The sequence below is a fragment of the Pelobates fuscus genome, chromosome 6 (assembly GCF_036172605.1).
Source record: "Pelobates fuscus isolate aPelFus1 chromosome 6, aPelFus1.pri, whole genome shotgun sequence".
Classification (NCBI taxonomy): Eukaryota; Metazoa; Chordata; class Amphibia; order Anura; family Pelobatidae; genus Pelobates; species Pelobates fuscus.
The window spans coordinates 80,553,197-80,578,029 of NC_086322.1; the positions used below are offsets into that span (position 1 = coordinate 80,553,197).

The 24,833-nt window shown below is 46.1% G+C and overlaps 1 protein-coding gene across 1 annotated transcript in view; it reads left to right on the forward strand.

The window, feature by feature from the left end:
- Window positions 1-7,718: 7,718 nt before the first annotated feature.
- KLHL5 (kelch like family member 5) overlaps window positions 7,719-24,833 on the forward strand; it is a 71,731-nt gene continuing 54,616 nt past the window's right edge. The window contains exon 1 of the mRNA XM_063457875.1: window positions 7,719-7,901. The gene's annotated coding sequence lies outside the window, so the exon portion shown is untranslated. The remainder of the gene's footprint in view (window positions 7,902-24,833) is intronic.

Genomic DNA, 24,833 nt, shown 5'->3' on the forward strand with positions numbered 1-24,833 from the left:
AGGAAATACTATATTGATGATGACTTTTTACCAAAGCCCTATACAATGATGTATCTGAAAAATCTCTTGGCTGGTAATGTCTGAAATTAAAAAAAAAAAAAAAAAAGTACTTAGAAAACTGGGCAGACTAGCTGGGCCGAATGGTTCTTATCTGCCGTCACATTCTATGTTTCTATGATAGGGCACATTACAAAGACTATCACAGCCAGGTGATACAGTGTCAGTGGTAACATTGTTGGGAATTTAAAGTGAACTTCAAAGTTAGGGCCAAGTAGCCAAACTAGATATATATTTGGCTTGTAAAGTTTTCCTGTTTGGCTATTCCAAGCAGGAATAGCTTACTTGGAGAATGTTTCCAATCTGACTACTTTGGAAAAATGAGAAACTCATTTTGAATTCAAAAGAGATGATGATTGCTTTTTCGCTTAAAAGAATGCTCCAAGCACCACAATCACACCTAGCTGCTAGTAAGCATAGATGTGTGTATGGGAACCTGCCTACCACTCTCAGCCAGCACAGTGTATGGGAGCCTGCCCTGCCACTCCCAGCCAGCACAGTGTATGGGAGCCTGCCCTGCCACTCCCAGCCAGCACTGTGTACCATACCTTCCACTCTCAGCCAACAATGTGTATGGGAGCCTGACCCGCCACTCTCAGCCAGCACTGTGTATGGGAGCCTGTCCTGTCACTCTCAGCCAGCACCGTGTATGGGAGCCTGCCCTGCCACTCTCAGCCAGCACCGTGTATGGGAGCCTGCCCTGCCACTCTCAGCCAGCACTGTGTATGGGAGCCTGCACTGTCACTCTCAGCCAGCACCGTGTATGGGAGCCTGCCACTCCCAGCCAGAACTGTGTATGGGAGCCTGCCCTGCCACTCCCAGCCAGCACTGTGCATGGGAACCTGCACCCCATTCCCAGCCGGCACTGTGTATGGGAACCTGCCTACCACTCTCAGCCAGTACTGTGCATGGGAGCCTGTCCTGTCACTCTCAGCCAGCACAGTGTATGGGAGCCTGCCCTGCCACTCTCAGCCAGCACCGTGTATGGGAGCCTGCCCTGCAACTCTCAGCCAGCACTGTGTATGGGAGGCTACCCTGACACTCTCAGCCAGCACTGTGCATGGGAGCCTGCCCTGCCACTCTCAGCCAGCACTGTGTATGGAAGCCTGCACTGTCACTCTCAGCCAGCACTGTGTATGGGAGCCTGCCCTGCCACTCTCAGCCTGCACTGTGTATGGGAGCCTGCACTGTCACTCTCAGCCAGCACCGTGTATGGGAGCCTGCCACTCCCAGCCAGAACTGTGTATGGGAGCCTGCCCTGCCACTCCCAGCCAGCACTGTGCATGGGAACCTGCCTACCATTCCCAGCCAGCACTGTGTATGGGAACCTGCCTACCACTCTCAGCCAGTGCTGTGCATGGGAGCCTGCCCTGGCACTCCCAGCCAGCACTGTGTATGAGAGCCTGCCTTGTCACTCTCAGCCAGCACTGTGTTTGGGAGCCTGCCCTGTCACTCTCAGCCAGCACTGTGTATGGGAGCCTGCCATGTCAATCCCAGCCAGCACTGTGTATGGGAGCCTGCCCTGTCAATCCCAGCCAGCACTGTGTATGGGAGCCTGCCATGTCACTCCCAGCCAGCACTGTGTATGGGAGTGTGCCCTGTCACTCCCAGCCAGCACTGTGTATGGGAGCCTGCCCTGTCACTCTCAGTCAGCACTGTGTATGGGAGCCTGCCTTGTCACTCTCAGCCAGGACTGTGTATGGGAGCCTGCCCTGACACACTCAACCAGCACTGTGTATGGGAGACTGCCCTGTCACTCTCAGCCAGCACTGTGTATGGGAGCCTGCCCTGTCACTCTCAGCCAGCACTGTGTATGGGAGCCTGCCCTGTCACTCTTAGCCAGCAATGTGAATGGGAGCCTGCCCTGCCACTCTCAGCCAGCACTGTGTATGGGAGCCAGCCCTGTCTATGGAAGCCTGCCCTGTCACTCTGAGCCAGTGCTGTGTATGGGAGCCTGCCCTGCCACTCTCAGCCAGCACTGTGTATAGGAGCCAGCCCTGTCTATGGGAGCCTGCCCTGTCACTCTCAGCCAGCGCTGTGTATGGGAACCTGCCTGTCACTCTCAGCCAGCACTGTGTATGGGAGCCAGCCTTCCACTCTCAGCCAGCCCTGCCACTTTCAGCCAGCACTGTGTATGGGAGCCAGCACTGTCTATGGGAGCCTGCCCTGTCACTCTCAGACAGCCCTGTCTATGGGAGCCTGCCCTGTCACTCTCAGCCAGCACTGTGCATGGGAGCCTGCCTGTCACTCTCAGCCAGCACTGTGCATGGGAGCCTGCCCTGTCACTCTCAGCCAGCACTGTGCATGGGAGCCTGCCCTGTCACTCTCAGCCAGCACAGTGTATGGGAGCCTGCCCTGTCACTCCCAGCCAGCACTGTGTATGGGAGCCTGCCCTGTCACTCCCAGCCAGCACTGTGTATGAGAGCCTGCCCTGTCACTCTCAGCCAGCACTGTCTATGGGAGCCAGCCCTGTCTATGGGAGCCTGCCCTGTCACTCTCAGCCAGCGCTGTATGGGAGCCTGCCCTGTTACTCTCAGCCAGCACTGTGTATGGGAGCCAGCCTGCCACTCTCAGCCAGCCCTGCCACTCTCAGCCAGCCCCGCCACTCTCAGCCAGCACTGTGTATGGGAGCCTGCCCTGTCACTCTCAGCCAGCACTGTGTATGGGAGCCTGCCCTTTCACTCTCAGCCAGCGCTGTGTATGGGAGCCAGCCTGCCACTCTCAGTCAGCCCTGCCACTCTCAGCCAGCCCTGTCTATGGGAGCCTGCTCTGTCACTCTCAACCAGCGCTGTGTATGGGAGACTGCCCTGTCACTCTCAGCCAGCACTGTGTATGGGAGCCTGCCCTGTCACTCTCAGCCAGCACTGTGTATGGGAGCCAGCCCTGTCACTCTCAGCCAGCACTGTGTATGGGAGCCAGCCCTGTCACTCTCAGCCAGCACTGTGTATGGGAGCCAGCCCTGTCACTCTCAGCCAGCGCTGTGTATGGGAGCCAGCCCTGTCACTCTCAGCCATCGCTGTGTATGGGAGCCAGCCCTGTCACTCTCAGCCAGCGCTGTGTATGGGAGCCTGCCCTGTAACTCTCAGTCAGCACTGTGTATGGGAGCCTGCCCTGTCTCTCTCAGCCAGCACTGTGTATGGGAGCCTGCCCTGTCACTCTCAGCCAGCACTGTGTATGGGAGCCTGCCCTGCCACTCTCAGCCAGCACTGTGTATGGGAGCCAGCCCTGTCTATGAGAGCCTGCCCTGTCACTCTCAGCCAGCGCTGTGTATGGGAGCCTGCCTGCCACTCTCAGCCAGCCCTGCCACTCTCAGCCAGCACTGTGTATGGGAGCCTGCCCTGTCACTCTCAGACAGCACTGTGTATGGGAGCCTGCCTGCCACTCTCAGCCAGCCCTGCCACTCTCAGCCAGCACTGTGTATGGGAGCCTGTCCTGCCACTCTCAGCCAGCACTGTGTATGGGAGCCTGTCCTGCCACTCTCAGCCAGCACTGTGTATGGGAGGCTACCCTGACACTCCCAGCCAGCACTGTGTATGGGAGCCTGTCCTGCCACTCTCAGCCACCACTGTGTATGGGAGCCTGCCCTGCCTCTCTCAGCCAGCACTGTGTATGGGAGCCTGCCCTGCCTCTCTCAGCCAGCACTGTGTATGGGAGCCTGCCCTGTCACTCTCAGCCAGCTCTGTGTATGGGAGCCTGCTCTGCCACTCTCAGCCAGCGCTGTGTATGGGAGCCAGCCTGCCACTCTCAGCCAGCCCTGTGTATGGGAGCCTGCCCTGTCACTCTCAGCCAGCACTGCCACTCTCAGCCAGCACTGTGTATGGGAGCCAGCCCTGTCTATGGGAGCCTCCCTGTCACTCTCAGCCAGCACTGTGTATGGGAGCCAGCCCTGTCTATGGAAGCCTGCCCTGTCACTCTGAGCCAGTGCTGTGTATGGGAGCCTGCCCTGCCACTCTCAGCCAGCACTGTGTATAGGAGCCAGCCCTGTCTATGGGAGCCTGCCCTGTCACTCTCAGCCAGCGCTGTGTATGGGAACCTGCCTGTCACTCTCAGCCAGCACTGTGTATGGGAGCCAGCCTTCCACTCTCAGCCAGCCCTGCCACTTTCAGCCAGCACTGTGTATGGGAGCCAGCACTGTCTATGGGAGCCTGCCCTGTCACTCTCAGACAGCCCTGTCTATGGGAGCCTGCCCTGTCACTCTCAGCCAGCACTGTGCATGGGAGCCTGCCTGTCACTCTCAGCCAGCACTGTGCATGGGAGCCTGCCCTGTCACTCTCAGCCAGCACTGTGCATGGGAGCCTGCCCTGTCACTCTCAGCCAGCACAGTGTATGGGAGCCTGCCCTGTCACTCCCAGCCAGCACTGTGTATGGGAGCCTGCCCTGTCACTCCCAGCCAGCACTGTGTATGAGAGCCTGCCCTGTCACTCTCAGCCAGCACTGTCTATGGGAGCCAGCCCTGTCTATGGGAGCCTGCCCTGTCACTCTCAGCCAGCGCTGTATGGGAGCCTGCCCTGTTACTCTCAGCCAGCACTGTGTATGGGAGCCAGCCTGCCACTCTCAGCCAGCCCTGCCACTCTCAGCCAGCCCCGCCACTCTCAGCCAGCACTGTGTATGGGAGCCTGCCCTGTCACTCTCAGCCAGCACTGTGTATGGGAGCCTGCCCTTTCACTCTCAGCCAGCGCTGTGTATGGGAGCCAGCCTGCCACTCTCAGTCAGCCCTGCCACTCTCAGCCAGCCCTGTCTATGGGAGCCTGCTCTGTCACTCTCAACCAGCGCTGTGTATGGGAGACTGCCCTGTCACTCTCAGCCAGCACTGTGTATGGGAGCCTGCCCTGTCACTCTCAGCCAGCACTGTGTATGGGAGCCAGCCCTGTCACTCTCAGCCAGCACTGTGTATGGGAGCCAGCCCTGTCACTCTCAGCCAGCACTGTGTATGGGAGCCAGCCCTGTCACTCTCAGCCAGCGCTGTGTATGGGAGCCAGCCCTGTCACTCTCAGCCATCGCTGTGTATGGGAGCCAGCCCTGTCACTCTCAGCCAGCGCTGTGTATGGGAGCCTGCCCTGTAACTCTCAGTCAGCACTGTGTATGGGAGCCTGCCCTGTCTCTCTCAGCCAGCACTGTGTATGGGAGCCTGCCCTGTCACTCTCAGCCAGCACTGTGTATGGGAGCCTGCCCTGCCACTCTCAGCCAGCACTGTGTATGGGAGCCAGCCCTGTCTATGAGAGCCTGCCCTGTCACTCTCAGCCAGCGCTGTGTATGGGAGCCTGCCTGCCACTCTCAGCCAGCCCTGCCACTCTCAGCCAGCACTGTGTATGGGAGCCTGCCCTGTCACTCTCAGACAGCACTGTGTATGGGAGCCTGCCTGCCACTCTCAGCCAGCCCTGCCACTCTCAGCCAGCACTGTGTATGGGAGCCTGTCCTGCCACTCTCAGCCAGCACTGTGTATGGGAGCCTGTCCTGCCACTCTCAGCCAGCACTGTGTATGGGAGGCTACCCTGACACTCCCAGCCAGCACTGTGTATGGGAGCCTGTCCTGCCACTCTCAGCCACCACTGTGTATGGGAGCCTGCCCTGCCTCTCTCAGCCAGCACTGTGTATGGGAGCCTGCCCTGCCTCTCTCAGCCAGCACTGTGTATGGGAGCCTGCCCTGTCACTCTCAGCCAGCTCTGTGTATGGGAGCCTGCTCTGCCACTCTCAGCCAGCGCTGTGTATGGGAGCCAGCCTGCCACTCTCAGCCAGCCCTGTGTATGGGAGCCTGCCCTGTCACTCTCAGCCAGCACTGCCACTCTCAGCCAGCACTGTGTATGGGAGCCAGCCCTGTCTATGGGAGCCTCCCTGTCACTCTCAGCCAGCACTGTGTATGGGAGCCTGCCCTGCCACTCTCAGCCAGCACTGTGTATGGGAGCCAGCCCTGTCTATGGGTGCCTGCCCTGTCACTCTCAGCCAGCGCTGTGTATGGGAGCCTGCCCTGTCACTCTCAGCCAGCACTGTGTATGGGAGCCTGCCCTGACACTCTCAGCCGGCACTGTGTATGGGAGCCAGCCCTGTCTATGGGAGCCTGCCCTGTCACTCTCAGCCAGCACTGCCACTCTCAGCCAGCACTGTGTATGGGAGCCAGCCCTGTCTATGGGAGCCTCCCTGTCACTCTCAGCCAGCACTGTGTATGGGAGCCTGCCCTGCCACTCTCAGCCAGCACTGTGTATGGGAGCCAGCCCTGTCTATGGGTGCCTGCCCTGTCACTCTCAGCCAGCGCTGTGTATGGGAGCCTGCCCTGTCACTCTCAGCCAGCACTGTGTATGGGAGCCTGCCCTGACACTCTCAGCCGGCACTGTGTATGGGAGCCAGCCGTGTCTATGGGAGCCAGCCCTGTCACTCTCAGCCAGCGCTGTGTATGGGAGCCTGCCCTGTCACTCTCAGCCAGCACTGTGTATGGGAGCCAGCCTGCCACTCTCAGCCAGCACTGTGTATGGGAGCCTGTCCTGCCACTCTCAGCCAGCACTGTGTATGGGAGCCTGCCCTGCCACTCTCAGCCAGCACTGTGTATGGGAGCCTACCCTGACACACTCAGCCAGCACTGTGTATGGGAGCCTACCCTGACACTCCCAGCCAGCACTGTGTATGGGAGCCTGTCCTGCCACTCTCAGCCAGCACTGTGTATGTGAGCCTACCCTGACACTCCCAGCCAGCACTGTGTATGGGAGCCTGTCCTGCCACTCTCAGCCAGCACTGTGTATGGGAGCCTGTCCTGCCACTCTCAGCCAGCACTGTGTATGGGAGCCTGTCCTGCCACTCTCAGCCAGCACTGTGTATGGGAGCCTGTCCTGCCACTCTCAGCCAGCACTGTGTATGGAAGCCTGTCCTGCCACTCTCAGCCAGCACTGTGTATGGGAGCCTACCCTGACACTCCCAGTCAGCACTGTGTATGGGAGCCTGTCCTGTCACTCTCAGCCAGCACTGTGTATGGGAGCCTGTCCTGCCACTCTCAGCCAGCACTGTGTATGGGAGCCTGTCCTGCCACTCTCAGCCAGCACTGTGTATGGGAGCCTGTCCTGCCACTCTCAGCCAGCACTGTGTATGGAAGCCTGTCCTGCCACTCTCAGCCAGCACTGTGTATGGGAGCCTACCCTGACACTCCCAGCCAGCACTGTGTATGGGAGCCTGTCCTGCCACTCTCAGCCAGCACTGTGTATGGGAGCCTGTCCTGACACTCCCAGCCAGCACTGTGTATGGGAGCCTGTCCTGACACTCCCAGCCAGCACTGTGTATGGGAGCCTGTCCTGCCACTCTCAGCCAGCACTGTGTATGGGAGCCTACCCTGACACTCCCAGCCAGCACTGTGTATGGGAGCCTGTCCTGCCACTCTCAGCCAGCACTGTGTATGGGAGCCTGTCCTGCCACTCTCAGCCAGCTGTTGTTGCAGACAGTCAGTCAGTCCTGGTTGTTTTGCACTCCCAGCTCCCACCCCGCCCTGGCCAGTCTGGCAGGGAATCGAGTTAATGTTACAGGGTCAGACAGGTTCCCCGGCCCGGGCCTGGCTAGGAAATGCTGGATTCTGGTTCTGTTCTACTAATCCGCCCAGCTGCTCCCAACTACTGGCAGCCTCTCCCTCCCGGGCAACGGCTTCATGACGTCACTGCCGCCGCCCCGCCCCCTCTGTGCTCTGTGTTTTCTGTGTGTTCTGCTGCTGGAATCTTGGATGGACTTCCCGAGATCTGGGAAGATTAGGGACAGTGTGCCGGGCGGAGGGCAGCGGCATGGAGGCTAGACCAGCATCGGGAGTCCAAGTACAGCACCAGATCCCGCCACCCCAGAGTGAAGACATTGCTTCCCTGGACACAGCTGTACAGGTACCAGGGGAGGGGGCAATGTGTGCCAGGGCAGCTGGTGGGCATCACATGCTGCAGTGCTTATGGTGGGTACTGTAAGGGGGGGTTTCAAAAATGGGGCATCTAAATCATGGCAAGAGATGGGGGCAATGAGAGAGTATCACTACTTTAATTCCTACAGGAAGAGTGTATTATTAGCACAACTTGGAGAGTTACAGTTCACTTTGTTTTAATTTGTGGCTAAACTTGAAGTATACTGACAGGGCTGATCTGCACATCAGGGCAAGTTTGCAGTCACTATGAACAATAGATAAGAATTGGAGATAAGTACCCTTTTCAGAAGTATGTTATAAGTTTACTGACAGCGTGAATCAGAGTTTTCTTGCTCATGGCATTATTCATTAAAATAAACACATAAATATAGACTTTAGTAATCTTTTCCATAAATCGTTAAACTAGTTTAACCCCTTAAGGACACTTTTATTCCAGAAGTTTGGTCCTTAAGGGGTTAAACTCTTTGTGCTTAAAAGTAAAGGAATATATATTATGTTGGGAAGTGTGTATCCATAAAAGTGTATCCCGAATGGTATCACACTGTCTTTTGTCAGGACAAATTCCTTTGGATTGGTATATATAATATGCGCAGATGTGTATAAAACTCCTCCTCAGTAAGTGTGAGTTATAAATAATTCTCTGGTTACCACTTCTACATTTAGTAGCCAAGTTAAAAGGTTACGCCAAGAACCATGACAACTTCAGCATTTAGAAATGGTCGTGGTGCAAGGATATTGTATATGCAGTGTTTACGTATGAAGCTACCCTCTCTTCAAGGTTGACTAATGTGAGTTCTGTGCATCAAATATGTCTGTCGTCAGCACGCATAGGATGCTGGCGATAGACATATATATTGTCCAATGCAGCCACTGTCCCTCCTTCCACCTGCCCAGCTTATAGCGACTGCTGCACATGCTCCTGAGGTCCAATAGTGCTTCTCTATGGAAAGCATTTAATTGAACCGCAATGTGAATGCTGTAAAATAAATCATCAGCAGGGAGAAATTGGTCTCGGTGCTGCATTCAAGACAAATAATTCTACCCTGTCAAAGGAACACCCCAAGCACCATAACCACTGTGTCCAAAAATGGGGCAGGCAACCTGAACAGTGTAGTAGCCTAAAAGAACAAACTCTGTCAGCTGTGCTGTAGAAAATGGAGATAAGCCCACCAACTGATAAAACACCCCCAAAAAAACCAAAAAACATAAACATGTTTTTAGGCTACACAGGCCTATGAAGTGATCACATAACATTCTCAATAAGTAAAAAATGAGTGTCTGATAGGCTAGGACCTAATGGGCTCTCATTAAGGGTTTATCAGTCAAAAAAAGCTAACTCTGTATCGACATTGTCTGCTTTCTGCTTACTCCAATGATTACCACATAATACCATTCTTAAAATGGCTCCACTTACCTTGGTAAGCCAAATTTTCCAGAATCTCACTTACCTGCCAGTCCTTTCCCTCAGACTTCCGTCACATGTCTCTAGTGTCTGACAGTGTGCTGACAATAGTGGGCATGTCCAAAGCACTAAGACTTCAGCACTCGGTAATTTTGGGTTCAATGTGGATTTATTCAGATATCCAAAAATGTAGGCCTAGTTTTGACAATTTGACACCATAGAATCGGAGTGGAGGATGGAGAACAAATTGCCATGACATCCACTTTAAGGCAAAACACATCTCGGTGATGTTGATATCTAAGGCCAACAGAGTGAAGGAAAAGTCTAAAAATAGTAACTTACATTCAGGTAGCCCAGTATTAACGTTAGGGCAAGCGGGATCAGTTTCCTAAATGTTATTGTGGAGTCCTTGCCATCTGCTGCCAATGCACCACCTCTCAATGAGTTCACTGTTACTTTTCACCATTTCTGGTTGGACTTCATCCTTGCTATTTGCTTTTCTATTAATTATTATTCCCTACACACAGAGCTGTCCTGTGCTCATTTATTTTGAATTTGTTCATTTGTACCCATGGGTTTTGTAAGTAATGCAAAAGGACTTTATTTTTTTATTTTTATCTTACATTATTGTATTTACATTGTTGGCTTTAGACATTTCTAACACAGGAAGTGCGTATTTGTTGTTAAAAAAAAAAAAAAAAGAGGGTGGATCTACATTAACCCCTTAAGGACCAAACTTCTGGAATAAAAGGGAATAATGACATGTCACACATGTCATGTGTCCTTAAGGGGTTAATGCCATAACCACCCACGTTAATATTGTTACTTTAAACCACCATATGTACACTGGCAGGAGAAATATGCCAATTCTTTTTAAACATGGGAGTTATTGTATTGATACCCAAAGCAAATTCTAATGTTCATTTGTTTCCTGTTTACAGAATAGAATGCGGTTTTCACATTGCTTTCTAAGATTGTGGGACAATAGTTGGACAGGACAGGAAGTAAAATTAGCAACAACATAATTAAATATTTATTAACTCTGCATCATTGAAAAGTTGCAAAAAAGTATGTTCAAATAGCCTGGTTACGTACAGATTCCTACCACTGCTTAACTTGAAGTATATCAGCTCTATACCAACACACATATCTTTTAAATGCAACAAACAGGCAAAAATGAACACACACATAGCAGTTATAAAACACCTTACAACCAAACATTAATTAAGGTTATAAAGGGCAAAAAGCTTATAATAATGTCAAGTACTAGCCAAGTCAGAAAAAGTTAAATCATAATAAGGGTTTGCACAAAATGATCTGTCGTGGTATAAACTAGCTAATATATACTCACTTACCACCAGCAGCTGCTGTGTTTTTTGGGTCCTTGAAAGTATTACCTCAATGTATCTGTTTCAGTATTCATAGGAAACATTATTTAATTTAAGAAAAAATTAACATTTTGTTGGAAAAGAATACATTTAAAAATATATATGTCTGTGATTATCGAACGTGTTTATATTTAAAAATGTGCACACATCACACTTAGAATGTCAACCATGCAACTATCCTGCTAGTAAAAACTAGTGTAGCTATATCGGTGATGGTGTATCATGCATTAAGCATTTTGTTAACGTTGGCACACTTATGAACCACCTTGACTCTCCCACTACCTAACCGCTAGACCGAACACCTATTCATTACTTACATAAAGTTTTTCTGGTTATAATTTACTATTAATAGCAATGTTCAGGGCTGCTATATAAATCTATGATATAAGCATTAATACTATATAAAAATGTGCATTTCTCTTGTATGCCATGACATTGGACATTTGTATTGACTATGTAGGTTTGTTTTGCTGTTGTGGCATCGCGGACCATCTGTAATTCACTGCACGAAAAATAAAATAAAGAATACATAAAAAAAAAAGGGGGGGAAAGGGGACGGAACTCCTCAAGCATTATCATGCTTGAACCCAGGGGAACTAAATTTAGACAACCCCTATACTTTAAGCACCCTGTCAAGTTAAACTAACAGGCAGCCAATCACCTCAGCAAGTTCGGGGCCTTTGTCCTAGCATACCATCCATGAACTCAGCGAGCCACTAGTGTCCCCGAACCTCAGGCCCATGCTATGTTAATCCTAGTCGGCCTACGCTGCACGTCCCTAGGGTTAGACTGGACAACCCAGCATGTTTATTCACAGTTATCTTATATTTTTATTTTGGGTTTTTGTGTTTGAAACATGTGCCTAACATTAACCGCCTCATAAGCCTGGCCAGCTCCGCAAACAGATGTGTTGTCTCCCCTTCTGCCCAGATAGTGGAAGTAAACGCCGTCATTGTGGGAGGTTAAGACATGCAAGCTGAGATATGTAACTACTCTGTTCATAAATGTTGTTGTTTACGCTACTTTTACCATAAAATAACTGTGCAGTATGCTTTGAATCTTTATACAAACCAACACTGTCTATTGTATATTATCGATGTACCTTATTCATGTCATTGCCAAATGATGTACTCACTACTGCACTGCCAAAAATAAAGAATTAAAAAAATAAATAAAATAAAGTATGCTGGGCTGAAGATAGGATAACAATGGTGATATGTTTTATTTTCCAGGCACTGAAAATGCATTTGATAAAGCATCTGGCAAAAATTAGAATAAATCATGTAGATTTTTTGCTTGATGCCAAAATGTATAATATATATGTGCAGGGCAAGGGTCTAGGTAAGGGACAGAAGAGGGAAGTAGGGCTCAGCTTCAGCCTGGGAACTGGGTCAGTGGTCCCTAACGGACTTCCGTTATAACCCGACGCCCCAAACTGGTTATAAAATCAAGAGCGACAATAAATAGGTGAAATAACAGCATGAACACAATTATAAAGTAGGAATAGCAATACTTTAACTTGTGCTCTGCTAGAGCAGCAAAGAAGGGGAGGCACTTAAAACCTCTTATCCTAACATACATACGCTCTGTTTTTTGATTGGTTAATGTCACCAGAACAACTACAGCTTAATGTAGTTGTTCTGGTGAGTAGAACCATTCCCTGCAGGCATTTTCATGTAAACACTGCCTTTTCAGAGAAAATGCAGTGTTTACATTACAGCCTAGGGCGACACCTCCAGTGGCCACTCCTGAGATGGCTGCTAGAGGTGCTTCATGGGTGAGTGCTGCACAGTGTACAGCACCACCATTTAGTGTCTCCACCCTCTGCATGAAGACACTGAACTTCCCTCATTCAATGCATCTCTATGAGGAGTAGCTGATTGGCCAAGTTGGCGTTTTATCAGCCCTGCCCTTCCTTGACTATTTCATCCAATCCAATTCTGAAATCTATTTTTTTTTTTTTTTTTAAACATTCTTTATTTTTAATTTTACGGAAATATTTTGCAACCGTGGTATACACATTTATCGTATGATATGACATGCTTGACAATGTTCCGTGATTAGCTATGTGGGATAGCCGGTTCCATCTTTACGGCTGCATTGGTTACGTATTGTCTGGTTGCGCAAAAGTGAATCCATAATAAACAGCAAAACCTAAATATAACGTAGATACATACAGAAAAATACATTCAAGTATAACTTAGAGATAACGTTGGTCTCAGTGGTTGGGTGTTATGCTCACGGGAAGTTTGGGTGTTTCTGTTCTGGGGTTTTGGGTATCTGCTGGGGTCTGCTGTGGGTTAGCCTCTTTTACGCTGTGGGTGTGGGCCCCCGTCGGGTCTCCTCTGTTTGTTGTGCTATTGTGCTCCCCCTCCTGGTCTCCTTGCTATGCTATGTTCCCATTGGCCATTTAATTCTGAAATCTTATATTCTGACAATGTCAGCAAGGGGGGGGGGGAGGGGTCAGCGCTAGAGGACCTGCGCGGCGCGGGATATAGGGTAAGTTCTATTACTTTTTAAGTGGGTTAAGGTGGGCAAGCAACCTAAATGGTGGTTTTAACACTAGGTTCAAGACTACATGGTTGTGTTCCTTTAATTGTTTTAATGTTTTATTTGCTGCATTTGGAGTTACTAGAGAAGGATAAGCTAAATATCTGCTTCCTGTCATTATTAAAATTAAGATTATAAGTACACTAAAGCTAGCATAATTGTCAATTATCTGCAGTGTGTGCCAACTGTAGAAGAGGAATAGGTCTGCTGCATTCTAGTTGTTTGAATTAACTCTGACCAAGCTTTTGAATTACTTTATTAACCTTATTAATATCTAGCCAGTGGTTACAATAATTCTTGCAGAGAGTTACTGGACTTGCATCACACTATAAATTGCCACTGCAAACAGTCTTATTATGATTGGGACATGTTGGAGATTCATTAATGACATTAGAGAGAGGTAGCACAGACACTGCAATGTTTCATGTCAGATCTTATGATGAAACAATCCCAAAAATGGTGTGTGTGTGTGTGTGTATATATATAATTTTTTTTCCCCGTCTTTATTGTATACAGTTTATTTATGCAGTGCCATGGAATATGTTGGCACAATTATTCACTTTTACAGAGAAACATGTAGATTTGTTTTTGCCTCCCAGATGCAGGGACCTACAAAGTGCTATTAGGTGTAGATTCCATGCCTGTGTAGACCCCGTACAACTGAAACAGAATGTATTCACATTCTGGACGAATGCAATGTAATTGAAAATAGACTGGATGTGCTTAATTTTGCAATACCCCACAAGCTATGTTTGCTTTAAATGTGCATTTAAAATAAGTTTGTTATAGGGTTAATAGGTACCCTCCCTCGTGCCCACCCTCCCGCGGGGCTGAAGGGTTTAAAATCCCTTCAGCCACTTACCTGAATCCAGCGCTGTTGTCACTCTGCGCTGGGTCAGGCTCCCCCTACGCTCCTACACCGCCGACTTCAGTTGCCGAGGGAGACCTAATGCGCATGCGCGGCAATGGCCGCACACGCATTAGACCTCCCCACAGGAAAGCATTATTCAATGCTTTCCTATGGGGAAAATCTGACGCTGGAGGTCCGTGAGAAAGTCCAGCATCCGATAACAGGCCAAAAGTCCTTTTGGATTGCGGAAGCCCTCTAGTGGCTGTTAGACAGCCACAGAGGGCAGACTTAGAGCTGCAATGTAAACATGCAGCACTAACTGCAAAAGGGTCACAGCACCCAGACTACTTCAGTTAGCTGAAGTGGTCTGGGTGCCTAAACTCCTTCACTATGTTAACCTTTACCACTTCAGCTGGAAGGTTTTTTTTCATGCATTCACTACCCTCTCAGTAATACTTCCTGATATTATTATCCCCTCGTTGTGGTAGTTTTCCTTCTTTTAAATATAGTCTCCTCCTTTACTGTGTTGATTCCCATTATATATTTAAATGTTTCTATCATATCCCCCCTGTCACGTCCTTCCTCCAAGCTATACATGTTAAGATCCGCTAAACTTTCCTGGTAAGTTTTATCCTGCAATCCATTAACCAGTTTAGTAGCCCTTCTCTGAACTCTCTCTAAGGTATCAATTTCCTTCTGAAGATAGGGTCTCCAGTACTGCGTACAATACTCCAAGTGAGGTCTCACCAGTGTTCTGTACAATGACATGAGCACTTCCCTCTTTCTACTGCTAATACCTCTCCCTATACAACCAAACATTCTGCTAGCATTTCCTGCTGCTCTATTACATTGTCTGCCTACCTTGAAGTCATCTGAAATAATTACTCCTAGATCCCTTTCCTCAGATGTTGAGGTTAGGACTCTATCAAATATTAAATATGCTACCTTTTGGGTTTTTAGGCCAAATATGCATTATTTTACACTTATCCACATTAAATGTCAGTTGCCACAGCTCTGACCATTTTTCTAGTTTACCGAAATCATTAGCCATTTGGCTTATCCCAGAATGAACAATCCAAGCTAAAACAAAAGTTAATAATTGCATTTAGTTCTACTGCATATGTAGAATTTGCTGCCTTAGCCTGCTTTTAGCAAGTGTGTAATTAAAACATTCTGATTTATGGATGAAGCATCTCTGCAGTTAATGAAAAATAGAACACTCATTGGTTGTTGTTTTTTTTTTTTTTTTTTAATGATATTATTATATTGTATTATAGACCCAGATTATTCACGTTTGGTAGCCTCATCTTGCTATTTATATTGGTGGAGTACATTGAAAATCTTGCGTAAAACATGGCCTGTAAAAATACAGTAAATGTATGTATAAATCTCACAGTGAGAAACTGGGAACTCAATGTACAGTAACATCTGTCTATTGATTTTCTTAGAAAGATTTCAATCTTTCTTGACAATGAAATATTGACATATTTCCTTTTGGTAAGTGATGCTGTTCTCGTTTTGTGGTTAAAAGACCATGAAATATAATACATAAAAAAAAATCATCAACACGTTGAAGATGATGTTAAACTGATCACAATCACATTAGTCCGGTAATTTTTGACATTATTTACACCTTAAACACTCAAGTTTCAGAGATCACAATCCAATGAATCGTTATAGTTATTTAACTGAACCATCCATCGCATAGAAAATTCAACAACAAATAATACCTTACTAACAAATATACCCCAAATATTTCCAAGTGTTTGTACATGAGTAGAATAAATGCCTCTCCTGACTTGATGTTAAAAAGCAATGTTGATTAAGGACTCCTAGTTAATAAATTAGACAACTTACGGTAATTGACAATGTATTGTAAGTACTATATATCATAGTGAAATGTATAATATAGTAAATACACATGAGCAAAATGCTTGAAATGTCTATTTAGATATTCCTTAATAAACATACACACACAGCTGTTTCCATTCGTCTGTGACATTTAATTGCATGAAAATCGGTATACATTCATTTATTTCCCAGCTGTGTGTCTGAGTCCCTGGTTCTGCCAAAACCAGCTCAACAGCCAGGAAAGTAAAGAAACGATCCAGCTCTTTGTTTTAGTTTAGATTTTCTTTGATTAGTTACCCATAATCAGATAATATTATCAATACACAAACAGGTTTGATAAAGGTAGTAATTCAAACCAAAACTCTCCTTGTCGATTGTGGGTACCTAATAAAAGGACGACAGATTGCGAAACGAGTGCTTGACCGATTCTGTAACATTCGATTTTGGAGAATAGGGTCTCTATTTAAAATTTTAGTTTTTGAGAGAGTTTGAAGGCTTCCATAATAAAGGATGGTTATCGATGCAGTAACTGAGCTCTTTTATATAAAGAATGAAAAAGCAACAAATAAAATTAAAGTATCTCATCAATACATTACAAACACTTCTGGAAAAGAGAATGGGGATGGTGGGTGGGTGGGAGGGAGAGAGGACCTGCAGTGCCAGGAAAACAATTTGTCCCTTTAAAATGGTATAACTCACTATAGATTCAGTTACCCATGGAAGCTTTTTCATTCCACATTGCACTTAGTCACCTGATTACATTACTCTCAGTCATACCATTAACATCCTCAATCCACTATGAAATAAGCTAACCCACAAGAAATAACTGTGTTTTATGAACCACATTGTATCTGCAACCTATTTCTAAAATCTGCTACACCAATAATAAGTGGGCCTTCTTCAAACTATCCTTATGCTCCCAAGCAGACTCCCCGGCGGTTATCTGTGAGACTTTATTGCAATGTAATTTTAGCCCTTGATAATCTAATTTAAAGCAGGTCCGGAGGTAATCAATAGTCTAGTTGTGTTTGATTAAGAGTGACTGCTCAATGCTCACGCTGAATGAAAGCATCCATAATTAAATTACACTGAAATCACTTTTTTTTACCATGGCTCTTGCTTTGTAAGCTTTCGAAGTGTGTATAATATCCGTCTGCTGCATTGTGAAATAATAAAATATATATATATATAGATATATCACTTATTTTTTATTTTGAAGCGTTATAGTGGCAGTGGGACAGAGACTGAACAAGCACCATCATGTAGCTTGCTAATAGCGGCTTGTACCTTGAATTGATTGTTTTTAAACAAATGACTTTTTGTCATTTTATGTAAAGATTTGGCATAGGGCAAATAATGTATATATTTATTTATTTTTACCTCTTTTTCCTGGAAAGCTGGAAGCTACTTAGCATATCACAGATTTTGATTGGTTGGTTATATAGAAACATAGAAACATAGAATGTGACGGCAGATAAGAACCATTCGGCCCATCTAGTCTGCCCAGTTTTCTAAATACTTTCATTAGTCCCTGGCATTATCTTATAGTTAGGATAGCCTTATGCCTATCCCACGCATGCTTAAACTCCTTTACTGTGATAGAAACATAGAATGTGACGGCAGATAAGAACCATTCGGCCCATCTAGTCTGCCCAGTATCACATTAGTATAATAGTTGCTATGCAGTTAAAATGCAAATGGTTGGGCAGTTATTTGGTCTCCGGCTCGGTAAGCTTCAAAAATCACACTTCAGAGTTAGACAGGACATGGCACTGGGAGGCATGGACGGGATGGTGCAAAGTTGTATAAATGGAATTATCACCATTGCCTTCTGGTTCCATTGGTTTCTATGGTGACTGTTCCTCATTTAGAACATGGTATCCCTTTTCAGGATATCACACAAGTCTCCCTGAGATCTTTCTACCTCAAGAATTCTTATGGGCTTGAGGACTGGACTTCACAGGACTACATTTAATTGTATTGTTCATGTCTATGATAGACTGAGAGCGTAGGCTAACCATCCTTTAGTGCAATGCTGCTGCAAAGAAAGCAGACTAAATGAGTCCTTGTGACATCCCAGGTTTTTTGTCAAACCACAGCAAACTGGATCCATCATCATGTGGATAGTAGCAGCACACCAGATACCATCTAGTAGTGGTAGTAAATGAGTGCTTTCCAAAGGCTGACTTACCGTAGCTTTACGAATCTGTCAATTCCTCTGTATGAAGGGTGAAGCAAAGCACTTGGTTTTGGATTTCATATTTTCATCATCAAAGTGGTTTGGAGAAAAAAGAATTGTGGCCAGAATACATTGGACATCTGCCCATTAAATATCTTCATTAAGTATCTTGCTTAACACATGGAAGCAGGATGCCTTCCATGTGTTAAGCCTTTTAGTGGCAGATGGGATTAATGCATTTATTCTTCCTGCTGGCATTTACATTTCTACCAGCATAGGGGAAATGTTTGTGTCTTTCATTTTCATATATAGGAACATTGTGTGTGTGTTTTTTTTTTTTTCTTTCTAAATCCAAACGTGTGTAACTTATTAAAGACAGATAAAATACAAAATAAAAAAATCTAAAATATTAAGGGGTATTTTTCAATGTGCACAGCATACCACTTGATTGTTTTTTGTGTTTTTATCTTGCCTGATCAATCTATGGACCCTTTGTTTTGTGCTATTGCTTTATCAATACATTGCAAACATTCCTTTAACTCAACATGCCAACGCAGATTGAAGGGTTAAAAGCTTTTTCCACTGTCATATGGGGCTTTTAAATATCCACGGATAGTTTGATTAATTGCTGAAACCCAAAATGCAGGTGATTGCTTCTTCTTGGTTTGCTGTTTGAAAATATGGAACCTAACTTGAGCAAATCGAGTGGGAACTCAACTTTAACAACATACAGGCAGTTGATGGTTTTCTGAGAGTTGTTTCTCTGGCTGTTGGAACGTTTAATGCCTATATTATAAACCACATTTGCCTTGACATCTTAGTGACCCACCATGCCTAGATTGATACAATCTCCCAAGTTCAAGGGCTTAATGTATAGTAAAAAAATATATATAATCAAGCTTCTTGGAAGAGTTGTATGGAGGTCAAAACTCACTAAATACTGATGTCTGCATGGATATCCAATTCACTCCAATAAATGTAATTTACTAAATCCCTGCTAACCTCTGCCAATGTTTGATAGCTGTATTTCCAAGAATTAGAGGGCAACATGGTAGTGGTGGAACTAAAGCCATGTTTTTTTAGGAGAACCAAAAAGTAGGAATAACCGCACCAAAGTTACAGCAGTTTGTCCGTAGTCGTAATCATGCATATCCACATATTGGATGGTGCACACTGGCGTGGACGATTGTGCTAAGGATGGTGGGGCCCAAGCAAGCCCGTTCTAAGTGCACACTCACTTTTTGCTTGTGACAATTGAAAGCTGTGTCACATTCTTTCTTTCAAATAGAAATTCAGAGTGACTGAGAAAGGTATGTATGTTTTAACATCTTTATACTAAAGACAGATATACACATTTTGTGATTGCTGTCTAAATCGCTCAAGAGGATAAAAGCTGTCTCTGCTACCACATCACTCATTGACATCTTGCATCCGCACTTGATGCCAATGACATAGCCTTGGACCTCCTGTTTCCCCTTACTGCTGATTAAGGTGAGCAGATGTTGAATAATTCAACCGGCAAGTGTATGAGTATGTTTTTGTGTTTATGTGAGTGATTGTGTAAGTGCGTGTGTGGGACTAGTTTGATATGTGAGTGTGCGCAATTAGAAATGTGATCGAGTATGCATATGGTTAACTCTGTATGTCACTAAATAAAATGTTTGGCTCCATGTAATCACATGTTAAAAAAATAAATAAAAAGAAACGTTTATTACAGACTGTTAGCTAATTTATGCTAATATCTCATAAAGGTGCATCGTTCTTTCAAATATCTAGATTAAAATTCTGTTGTCTTAAGCAAAATGCAGCTTCCCCCACAAATTGTAATGCAAATGCTTCAGAGATTTAACTTCCTGTTGGAGCCTTTTACAGTACTATCTTTAGCCATTAGGAGCCTGTTTATTAACCTCTGGATTGGGTCCCAGATTAAATGTGTTGTTTCTGTAGGTTACTCGTGGAACAACTATGTTCTACATTCATCAGGTCCCAGACAACTGCCCACAATAAATCTGTTACTCCATCAGCATTGCTTCAATGGAGGTCTGTCAGATACTGGGGCGAGTGTATTGAAGATATTTTGGAGAATTTTTTTTTTTTTTTTTTTTATTTATTTTAGAATTGGTTACCAAGCTAATGCAATGTATTTGAGATCCTGTGAATAAAGGTTAAAGGAACACTAGTGTAATGAATTCAAATATGTATTCCTAAGATTAGAGTGCTGGAGTAAGTATTTAGGTCCCTGGCCCACCTCTCTGTTGAGTAAAAAGGTTTTAAATTAGCCTTTGCTCCATCGCCATTCTGGCCTGACTGTGGCTGGCCCCGCCTCTATGGCCAAGGTAATCAATCTTGACGGTCTTGGCCAATCCAATGCTTTCCTATAGGAAAACATTTGGAGGCTATTGTGCATGCGCACCAAAACACCGTACTGTGCCATCAGCATCTTCTCATAGAGATGCATTGAATCAATATGATTCTAATCTGAAAATGCAGCCCCATACATGTCCTCATTTACTTATTCTTTACAAAAAATAGTTCTTAATAAAAAGTTGTTGTTTTTTTGTCTAGTTATTTGGGGTAAGACCATTAATTTCATGTTTCATAGAGTTCTTATTATCTCCTGAGAACGTTACTTTTGCTTGTGCCGACAAATGGTACATCTGGAGAACCGCAAAACCTAAATCTATCCTTCCAGGTTATATCATATTATATTATTATCCTTACTTGGTGCAATTGACCTAATCTCCTTTTAAACTTCTTGTAAGGTGTTTCTGAACAAATGGCTTAATATTGTTAGTATAAGTGCTGAATCATGTGTATCGTACTAGAACCACACCCTACAGGATAATAGATTGTTTAACAATCTTACCCAGAGTTCATTCTTGTTCATTGAGATCACTCTCTGAATGTGGTCATAAGGCTGACATTTTTTTTTTCCTGCGTATTCATTTTCTAGCTAGATTTCCATAGTAGTATCTGGGGCTTTAATTCAGAGGTGTCAAGCCTTGGCCTCCAGCTTTTGTTGAACTCATGGACTCATCATTTTTACACCAGCTGTTGGCCTGCAATGGTCTATGGAAATATAGTCTAAAAATATACATACCCTCTTACTTCTACGCTAATGCACATGGGCCACTCTTTTTAAAGACACACTTCAAACACCTGTAGTGATTATGGTGCCAGGAGTGCCCTGGCACCCCTTATTGTGAATAATTTAACCATTTAAAAACTAGTCTCCCCCAGCTCTCCACATTCCCCTGGTTGGAAGCTTCCTTTAGCTAACTTGAACTATGCCCTTTAATACATTGCCTAAGTGTCAGCTGGTTACTCTCAGCCAATGAGGTGGACTTAGCTCAGAGCTGTGAGCTTCGGGCTGCAGTGGAGGCATCGTGCCGCCCGGGCATATCCCTGGTAAGAAGTTCATGCAAAGACGGTGGGGGCTGGAGGAGCTGTAGGGATGTTGGCGCTTTGAGTGTTCATTTAGATTAGCATTTTAGTAGGAAGCAGCCTATTGTGTCATGTTTAATCAGCATGTTTTTTTAAAGTGGCTTAGAAACATATCAGAATCGATACAAAGTCTAGTGTATATCTGGCACAATGATCATTCTGTAACGGTATTTATTGTACATTTTAGTGAATAACCCTAAATAAAATAAAAATGCAATACGGTCAGTCATCAAGAGTGGTTAACTGTCTATAATCATCTCAAGTAAACGTATTGGTTACATGTATAAGGGATACTCGAAGCACTAAAGCTGTCCTAAAAACGTATTATTATTATTATATTTTTTTAAATCATCTGCATTTTGGGGATTTTTATCTCTACCTATGGCAGCTTAATCCCCCCCCCCCCCCCCCCCTCCCACACACACTCCTCTCCATTGATTTATCTAAAGGTACTTTTTAAAATCCCTCTAAAAAATTTAACATACTTTGTCTTTAAAAAGTTAAGTTTTGAGTTTGAACACTTTGTGGGGTTTTATTTGTTTTGTTTTGCCTTGATTTGGTAGTGCGTAGGGATTGCAATTCCTATGTTACCTCCAATTCAGTCATGTATGCATTAATGTGAAAAGCATTCAATGTTTCGCATGTGTTTAGCATCTGTGTGAAACATAAACATGTTGCAAGATAGGCCATCTTAACATCTTTCAAACACGAAATGTCAAATCTGCACTGGAAAAAGATATCACCACCTGTCATTATTGAAAGTACAACAGCAAATTTTTTATCAAGAAACCAAACAAAGAGACATCCCAGATGTTTAGACATTTCCTGTAATGCTCAGACTGGCTAGTCTTTATCAGATATCAACTGGTTTAGAAGTAGTTGAGGTGCCTAAATGGATGGTAATTGTAATTGACTGGCTAATACATTGTATAAAGGTTACGGTTAAAGCAGTCATGTCCAAAGTCCGGCCTGCGTTCCAGTTTAATACGGCCCACGGGTTATTTGGCTAATCAATCTGTTGTGGCCCCCAGTGAATCCCCTAGCGCCGCTCAGGATTCCTGGATCTTTGAACGCCGTGGTCCTGAGCAGCGTGCAGGGATTCACTGGGGGCCAAGAGATCGCGAGAATGCAGACGGATGTGCAGTGACCTCAGTCTGAGTTCTTGCAATCTCTTCTCTCGTCTCTCTCTGGAGGCAGAGAATGAAGGGGCAGAATAAAAGAGAGAGTAGGGGCAGAGAATGAAGGGGCAGAATAAAAGAGAGAAGGGGCAGAATAAAAGAGAGAAGGGGCAGAATAAATGAGTGAATGGGCAGAATAAAAGAATACAAATGTGCTCTCCCTGCTTGGCACATCCGTAGTGAAATTAAATGCAGCTGAAGGGTACATCAGACACTTCTTCATCTTTTATTTAGCTGGAGTGGAAACATAATGCTTATGAATTAATGAAGAATGTTTTTTACTGTAATCTTGTCTCAGAGTATTTATTTAGGGTGAAATGAGCATGTGAGAATACAGAATAATTGCAGCGTGTAAAGTTATTAAAGTGTTTATAATAAAAAAGGCTATTTTATTCCCTAGCAGAAATTCACTGAATAGTAAACTTTCAATTTCAAATGTAGCACTGGTACTGAAACTATAATCTGCTATACAAACTCAAATAAATCAAAATTGATTTAGATCTACATGAGGACTTTTGAGGAATGGAAAATCCAAAGGGTTATAATTGTGCGTTCAGAGCAGCCTCATAGTGATATGTGCAAAGTGCAGCGTGGGAACAAATAAGAAAGTGAGACTAAATGTGCAATTTACTATGTAAAGGACATGTTGGATACATTTCAAATAAAGTATCAAATTTGAATACAGGTGGCCCTCGTTTTGCGACCTACCTGTTTTACGACAATTCTCACTTATGACCAGCTCTCTGGCGGGGTGGTAAAGGCGAGCCGTCGTGGGAATTAGAGGGATTCACTGATCTCCTGTGCAGGGGCGGACTGACCGGTCGGGCACTTCGGACATGGTCCGAGGGCCCGGCCGGGAGGGGGGCCCGCCATCAGGGGGCCCGGCCGCCCCTTTAAATGCTGCAGCCGCCTGAGCGCTCTCTTAAGAGCCTCAGGCGGCTGCAGCTTCTCACCTCCCCTCCCCTGTAGCTGTGCGGTCCACGGTGTCCGGCCGGAGTGATAGGAAGGTGCTTAGTGTGCACCTTCCTGTTAGTCCGGCCGGGTACAGGAAACAGAAACTTCTGTTCCGCGCGGAACAGGAGTTTCTGTTTCCTGTACCCGGCCGGACTGACAGGAAGGTGCACACTCAGTGTGCACCTTCCTATCACTCCGGCCAGGCACCGCGGACCGCACAGCAGCTCGGCCACGCTACAGGGGAGGGGGTAAAAAGAGAGTGGGAGAGTGGGAGGGGGGGTGTTAAAAAGAGAGTGGGGGGGGTTTAAAAAGAGAGTGGGGGGGGAAAAAGAGAGTGGGAGGGGGGGTTAAAAAGAGAGTGGGGGGGTTAAAAAGAGAGGGGGGGGTTAAAAAGAGAGTGGGGTGGGGGGGGGTTAAAAAGAGAGTGGGGTGGGGGGGGTTAAAAAGAGAGTGGGAGGGGGGGTTAAAAAGAGAGTGGGAGGGGGTAAAAAGTGGGAGGGGGGTAAAAAGAGAGAGGGGGTGTAAAAAGAGAGAGGGAAGGGGGTAAAGAGGGAGGGGGGTAAAAAGAGAGAGGGAGGGGGGTAAAAAGAGAGGGAGGGGGGTAAAAAGAGAGAGAGGGAGGGGTAAGAAGAGAGGGAGGGTGGGTAAGAAGAGAGAGGGAGGGGTAAGAAGAGAGGGAGGGTGGGTAAGAAGAGAGGGAGGGGGTAAGAAGAGAGAGAGAGGGAGGGGGGTAAGAAGAGAGAGGGAGGGGGGTAAAAAGAGAGGGAGGGGGAGTAAGAAGAGAGGGAGGGGGAGTAAGAAGAGAGGGAGGGGGAGTAAGAAGAGAGGGAGGGGGAGTAAGAAGAGTGGGGAGGGGGTAAGAAGAGAGGGGGGAGTAAGAAGGGGGTAAGAAGAGGGGGAGAGAAGAGTAAGAAGAGAGGGAGGGGGGAGTAAGAAGAGGGGGGAGTAAGAAGAGAGGGAGGGGGGAGTAAGAAGAGAGGGAGGGGGGAGTAAGAAGAGAGGGAGGGGGGAGTAAGAAGAGAGGGAGGGGGAGAAAGAAGAGGGGGGAGGGGAGTAAGAAGAGAGGGAGGGGGGAGTAAGAAGAGAGGGAGGGGGGAGAAAGAA